The sequence below is a fragment of the Gymnogyps californianus genome, chromosome 1 (genome assembly GCF_018139145.2).
Source record: "Gymnogyps californianus isolate 813 chromosome 1, ASM1813914v2, whole genome shotgun sequence".
NCBI classification, from domain to species: Eukaryota; Metazoa; Chordata; class Aves; order Accipitriformes; family Cathartidae; genus Gymnogyps; species Gymnogyps californianus.
The window spans coordinates 179,633,177-179,639,176 of record NC_059471.1 but is presented as its reverse complement, the minus strand read 5'-3'; the positions used below and the strand labels follow the sequence as shown (position 1 = coordinate 179,639,176).

The window sequence follows — 6,000 nt, the reverse complement described above, 5'->3', positions numbered from 1 at the left end:
TAGAAATGTCAGAAATACTGTCCTGGCATTTATGTTTCCAGCTCTTGATGTTCTGAATTAACTTAAAGACAACCATAACGTGCTTTTGACCCACCTTTGAGCTATAACTACCCTATGGCTCCTACTTGGGGCTTACAAGGAGAACTTGCGGAAGAGAGGGACTTGCGTTATCCCGATGGGCGAGCTGCTATGGAGCACGAGGCATCTTCGGGAACATCTGACACGCCTGGTACTGCAAGGCAACCCTGGGCTCTGGACTCCAGCTTTAGCACAGCTTTCAAGCCCCCGAAATAGCACATTTTCCTCGTGCTCCATCCCCGAGTAAAAATCTCTCAAGTCCAAAGCAGGAGCGTGTGGACGAGGGCCCACGCGTCCTGCCTGCCCGCCCCCGGCCCCCCCACACCCCGGGCCGGGGGGAGGCCTCCCTCCCTCGCTGCCACCACAGGCGGTGGCGGCAGGCCGGGGGAGGCCGCAGAGCCGCACGGCGGGCGGCCCGGCCCGCCCCAGCGGGGTTTCCAGTCAGGGCAGCGCCACCGGAGTCGGCGGCCATCCCTTCCTACCCGCCCTGCCCTCCGCCCCCGCCCCCGCCCCCAGCCGCTTCCGCGCCGGGACTCTATGCCCGGGGAGGGTGTCAGTGCCCCGCGGAGGCGAGGCCGCCCTTCGCCGCCCAGGCGGCCGCACCAACATGGGGCCCGGCGGGCGGGGGAGGGCGGGGGAGGGAGAGGTGGGGGAGGGGCGGCCGCGCGGCGCCGCGGGGCCGTGCCGCGCGCCTGCGCAGGGGGAACGGAGCGGCGAGGTCACCCCTCCCCTCCGCACCGCCCCCGCCCCCGCCGCGCCAGAGCGAGGCTGGGCGTGCGGCGTCACGGCGACGGCCCCAAGCCGCGCCCCGGCACAGGCAGCGAGAGGGAGCGGAGCGGAGCGGGCGGCGCGCAGCGAGCTCGGCCGGCGAGGCGGCGGCGGTCGGCGGGGAGCGGAGGCGCTGTCCGGTAGGTCGCGGCGGGGAGCGCGGGCCGGGCGGCTGTGGCGGTGGGGTGGGGAGCGGCGTGTCTGGTACAGGTGGCGCGGTGGGGCGGGGACGGGCCGGTGGGGCGGCGGCGGCGGTGAGGCGGGGGGGGGGGGAAGCGGCGGCGGGGAGCGGCGCGCTGTGAGGGAAGGGGCACGAGCGTGAAACATGGCGGAGGAGGAACTGGGAGCCGCCGCCTCGTCCGGCCTCAGGCGCGGGGGGACAGCGCGGGGGGGTGAGGGGGGGAGAGCGGGGCGCTGAGGGGCAGCCGCTGCCAGCCGGGCCGAGGGCCCGGCCCTGCCCTTCGCCGCCACCCCCCTCCCGCCGGTCCCCGGAGCAGAAGTTGGAGCGGAAGCGGAAAGTTGTAACCCCGCGGCTCGGGGCCGCGACGTGGGGCCCGGCCGGGTGCGGGGAGGGGCGGGTGACGCCCGGCTCGGCCCCGCCGCGGGCGGGGAAGGGGACGGTCCCCGGCTGCCGCCGTCGTTGTCAGCGGGAAGTCCGAGCCGGAGCCCCACCTAGTCCGGTCGTCGGAGAGAAGCTGCTCGCTCTTTCCGGCCGGTGTGTGGGGGCGAGGCGGCGGGGGGACAGGCCGGGTACGGCCGGCCGGGCAGCCCGCCGACCGCCGATGCTTGTGCCTGGGGTAGCCACGGAGCGGGACAAGCAGGCAACGTCGTGGCCAGCAAATTCCCCTCCTTCTTATCACAAAATAAAAAGGAAAAGGGGATGACAGCGATGTTCAACCCCCCCACCACCACCACCCGTGTCAAAGCAAATGGAAGAATTTGACTGACACTTCCTGCGCCAAACCCGTCTAATAAGCCTGAGATACCCTGTACCCTTCTGCGTGTGGTGGTGAAGAAGCGGTGGAAGGAAAGCGAAGTTTGCAGAGGGGAAAATAAGCCCAAATCCGAGTGTTTTCGCGCTGGCCTCAGATTACAAAAAGAGGATAATAAACCAAGGTTTCCTGCAAAAAAAAGTTCAGTGTGATTTTACTCCCATTTCCGTCTTAAAGGGATGGGTTGTGCTGTTCAGGGTAAAACAAAACAAAAGTCTTTTCCTATACCGTTGTGGGGTATGGTAGTAAGGTAGTACGGTTCCACGAGAGAGGGTATTTCAGAGATGCCCAGCTTGAAAATCACACAGGTCATGTGTCTGTTCTTGCATTTAGATGTTTTGATTAGTGCAATTTGTTATTTCCAGCATATAGCAGCTACATCTTACCCCAATGTGAAATGTGTAGACAGTGTATGGCAAAGACTTTTCAGTACTCTTTCACAGTAAAATATATATTGAAATTACTGTTATAAAAAAGAAGACATGAAACACACTTTCATAAATTGTAATTAAAAGGCAAAGAAGCAGTCACATTGTCTTATATAGTAACCATTCAAAACGAAATGTATTTCCCTTTGGAAAGAGTCTCTTTTCTCCTCTACGGAAAACTTGAAAAATTAATCAAATTATCATCTTTTGGATGACATGCCTCTGTGTTAAAATCGTAAGCTTTTGAAAAAAAGAAAAAAACCCCAAACTTGCTACAGTCAAGTGTTTTCACTTTCTTTATTCATTGCATCTTCTTTTACTCTTGCTCAAAGTCCCTCCTGTAGACTTCATTCTAGCTAAAAATGAGCTGAGTGAATAGTGGAGGTTACCTTGGCTGTTCACATCAAAGGCTTTGCAAATAAACTTTCTAACTAATTAGATGCAGAGTTTTATTCCTTGGTACCTGCATCTTTTCAGGAATGCTTCTTGTAGTGGTATGAACTACTTCAAGTTAAACTTGCAACTGTAGTGTAAAGCTTTATAATCTGTAGCTAAATAACTGAGTTTTGAGTTGCACTGTACGATATAAATGTTGTGTATCTTTTTTGCAGCAAAGCTGATCATACTTGGGGCACCTGTCTGCCTGGGGGTGAAATAATCTGCAAAACAGAGTTGAAAGGCTATAAGTGTAAAACCAGAACTTATACATGGGGAAAAAAACCCCAGTAGTCTTTTTACTGTCTGTAACTGTGTGTCTTGCTTCTGTTGCTACATATATGCACCAGATAAGTTTTCTGAGTGGAATTAAAATTGTGCTATTTTGTTCTGAAGCTCTGCTGCAGGACAGTTCATCAAAAATAAATCTGAAGTGAGCCATGACAGTTCTCTTTGTGCTGTGCCAGTTTTGCAGAGTAAAACTGACTGTCTTTTTAATTGAGAGCCTTTCTGGAGCAGAGGCAAACAGATGGGAATCTAGGTGAGGTCCTGCAGAAGGAGAAAGAAATTACTTGTATGGCTGAGGAGGGAGGTGTGCTGAAGACTACACTGTAGCTTGTGATCTAACAGTAAATGTGACTGGGAACTAAAATAAACAGCTGTCCACCTATCATCTGGGATGTGGGAAGTGCAAGAGTCACAGAAGTACTTGATGCTTACTGCTATAGTGCCAATCCTGTCATCAGCAGAGCTCTGCTAGCTGCTTGGAGTTAGGTACAGAGAGGTGCTCTTAAGGGTAAGAATATCTTATAGATAAAAACAGGCACTCTGTTGTCATTGGATGTATAGGAAGAGGGTAGGTGAGTCCTTTATGAATTGGCCCGTCTAACGCTTAGATGACTTTCAGGTACCTGACTGACGTTTGAGAGTGTTCTTCAGGGTAAGCTCAAGTTGTGAGTTTCAATCAAAATTGCTGTCTTAGTAAACAGATCACTAAGCATGCCCTGTGCAACAGAAGTTCATGTTTGGCTTGTGGTTGCAAGCGCTGCCACTCTTTTGCCTCAGAACAAGTACAAAAGCAGACTGAAGTGCACTGTGTAATGTCAGTGCGTTGAATCCCTGCTGAGTTGGGGCAGGCTTCTGCTGTGTTCTGTTGCATCTAGGTCAGGTAGAGGGATATTTTAGACAGCCTCCTTGTTCAGAGAGATTAAAGGAGTATCTACAGTAACTACCCCTTCATATTTGAAGGCAAACTTTGTTTTCCTGCTCACACATGGTTAAGATGGTCTGTTTCTATTCTTTTTGCATAAAGCAGGGAAAAGGGAAGTGTTTTTGTTACTTGAATGCCATTAATAGGGGACCTGTTTTCAACTTTGCTGAGTTTTCAAAGTTGTTCAGCAGTTGACTGCAGTAGAGCTTTAGTATCTCACTTAAAGCATCTAATGTATCGCTTTCTCCTTAGGGCCTGTCAACCATGAGAAGACCGAGTGGGCCAGGTGTAGTAGGAGCAATATTCTGATGAAGCTATGGCAGTTTGCTTGTAGTAGGCAAGCACTATTTGGAGAAAGTCAAAGACCTTGTCTGCTGGCACAAACTGTTTCTTCATGGAGCAGCTCAATGAGGCTACCTTCAAAAGCAGCAGTAGGTTCTGGCTTGAAGCTCTCATCTCTCGAGCTTTAGAAAGCCTAAAACACCAGACAGCCAAAAGTGAAAAGGGTGGTTTTTTTTTTTAATTATTGTGTGTGCCTGTTTATGTATGCTGTTGTGAGCTCCTGACATACTACATGTTCCCCTCCTCTAGCAGCAAGGAAAGGGAGGAAGGCTGTAAATGCTGGGTTGGAAATCTGCCTATTAGGCAGCTTTTGAAATAGAAAATTATTTGGGGGCCCTCTAGCTATTCAGGGTGCTCTTTTTTCAAGATGAGTGGTTTAATAGCAATTTTTACTACTGAAGCAGTAGAGTGAAAGTTGCTATAAGACCATACAGGAATGTGTGTAGCAGAGTTAAAGGAACTTCTTAGAGTTGAACCGGGAAGAAGAGGAGATGTTTGACAGTATCTTGTATGCTGTCCCACTCAGCTTTCTAGTTACTAATCTAAGGACTTGATGTTATTTGAAGTAAATCCCTGCTATGCAACTACGAAAAGAGACTGCATATTACAGTACACATGGTTAGTTCATTCCTGGCCGAGGGAGGAAGGCCAGACCATAGTGCAGGAGCGGGACAGCCTAGCCCTTTTAATGGACTGGTGGTTGCATCCTGTGGCAGAGAAGCAGCATCTCATGTTTCTCTCCAGCCTGAGATTCTCTTCAGGGAACCCCTAGTTTCTTAGATCACTTCATATCATTCCTGCAGCTGTTGCAAAACAGGAACGTGTCCTAAATCTGAATGACTTGACCAGGTCTTCTGCAAAAAGGATGTTGTGTGCCACTGTTAATCATTCGTGAAATAATTTTCAATATAACACTAATCGTAGAGCTGTGAGAAACTTTATATCATTACATTTCTGGACAGTATTGAAGAACTGGAACAGGAGAACAGTTTATTTTCATAACTGAAGACAAACTTAAAGCAAGGATCTGTAGTTATAATTATTGTCTTTTTTCATACAAACTCTGAGGAGAATGTGCTCTTTGCATCAAAATTTTTTGACATTGAGGTGAATGTTACTTGCTTTAGTTGTAACAGTTGTTATTAAGTCTTGATTTCAGTAGGTAATCTGGATTAAAGGAAAAGATGTAGTTTAACTATTTCCTTTAGTGTGGCTTACTTCATAACTTTATTTGAAATTAGATGGTGAAAGTTTTTTCTTAAATGAATTTGCTATCTATTGCCCAAATAATGTATGTTGGCTAGCCCCCTCTTCAGTTAATCTGAAATAACTTGTAAACACAGACAGTCCCTGCAACTGTTTCTTTTTGTTTCTCTGTATTAGCTGTCTTAGCTTTTGAAGTCTTGTCCTATTTTTTCCACTCATAGTCTCTGTTTCTGCTACCGAACCAGTTGTGCCTTCACTTTTTTTCATGTCTATAATGAAGGGAAATTTCTTAAAAGCATTCTTCGTATATCAGGAAGAAGCAAAAAGTACCACCACATCTGTTTTAAAGATGAACTGCAGATATATGTGAGTTACCTGTGTGGAGTTAAAGGGGAGGTACAGGAGACAGAAGGAGGAGCTGTACGTTGCTAGGTGTGGCACTTCAGCACTACGGAAATCAAAGCATTTTCAGTAGTTGCAGGGCCAGACCAGCTACTTCTGTTTTTTTCTAAAGGTTTCGTGGACGGTCAATATTTTTTTT

The 6,000-nt window shown here is 49.5% G+C and overlaps 1 protein-coding gene across 1 annotated transcript in view; it reads left to right on the top strand.

Annotated features, from left to right (window-relative positions):
- The first annotated feature begins 886 nt into the window (after window positions 1–886).
- The window catches only part of RAP1B (RAP1B, member of RAS oncogene family), a 31,677-nt gene continuing 26,563 nt past the window's right edge, over window positions 887–6,000 (top strand). The window contains exon 1 of the mRNA XM_050895944.1: window positions 887–986. The gene's annotated coding sequence lies outside the window, so the exon portion shown is untranslated. The remainder of the gene's footprint in view (window positions 987–6,000) is intronic.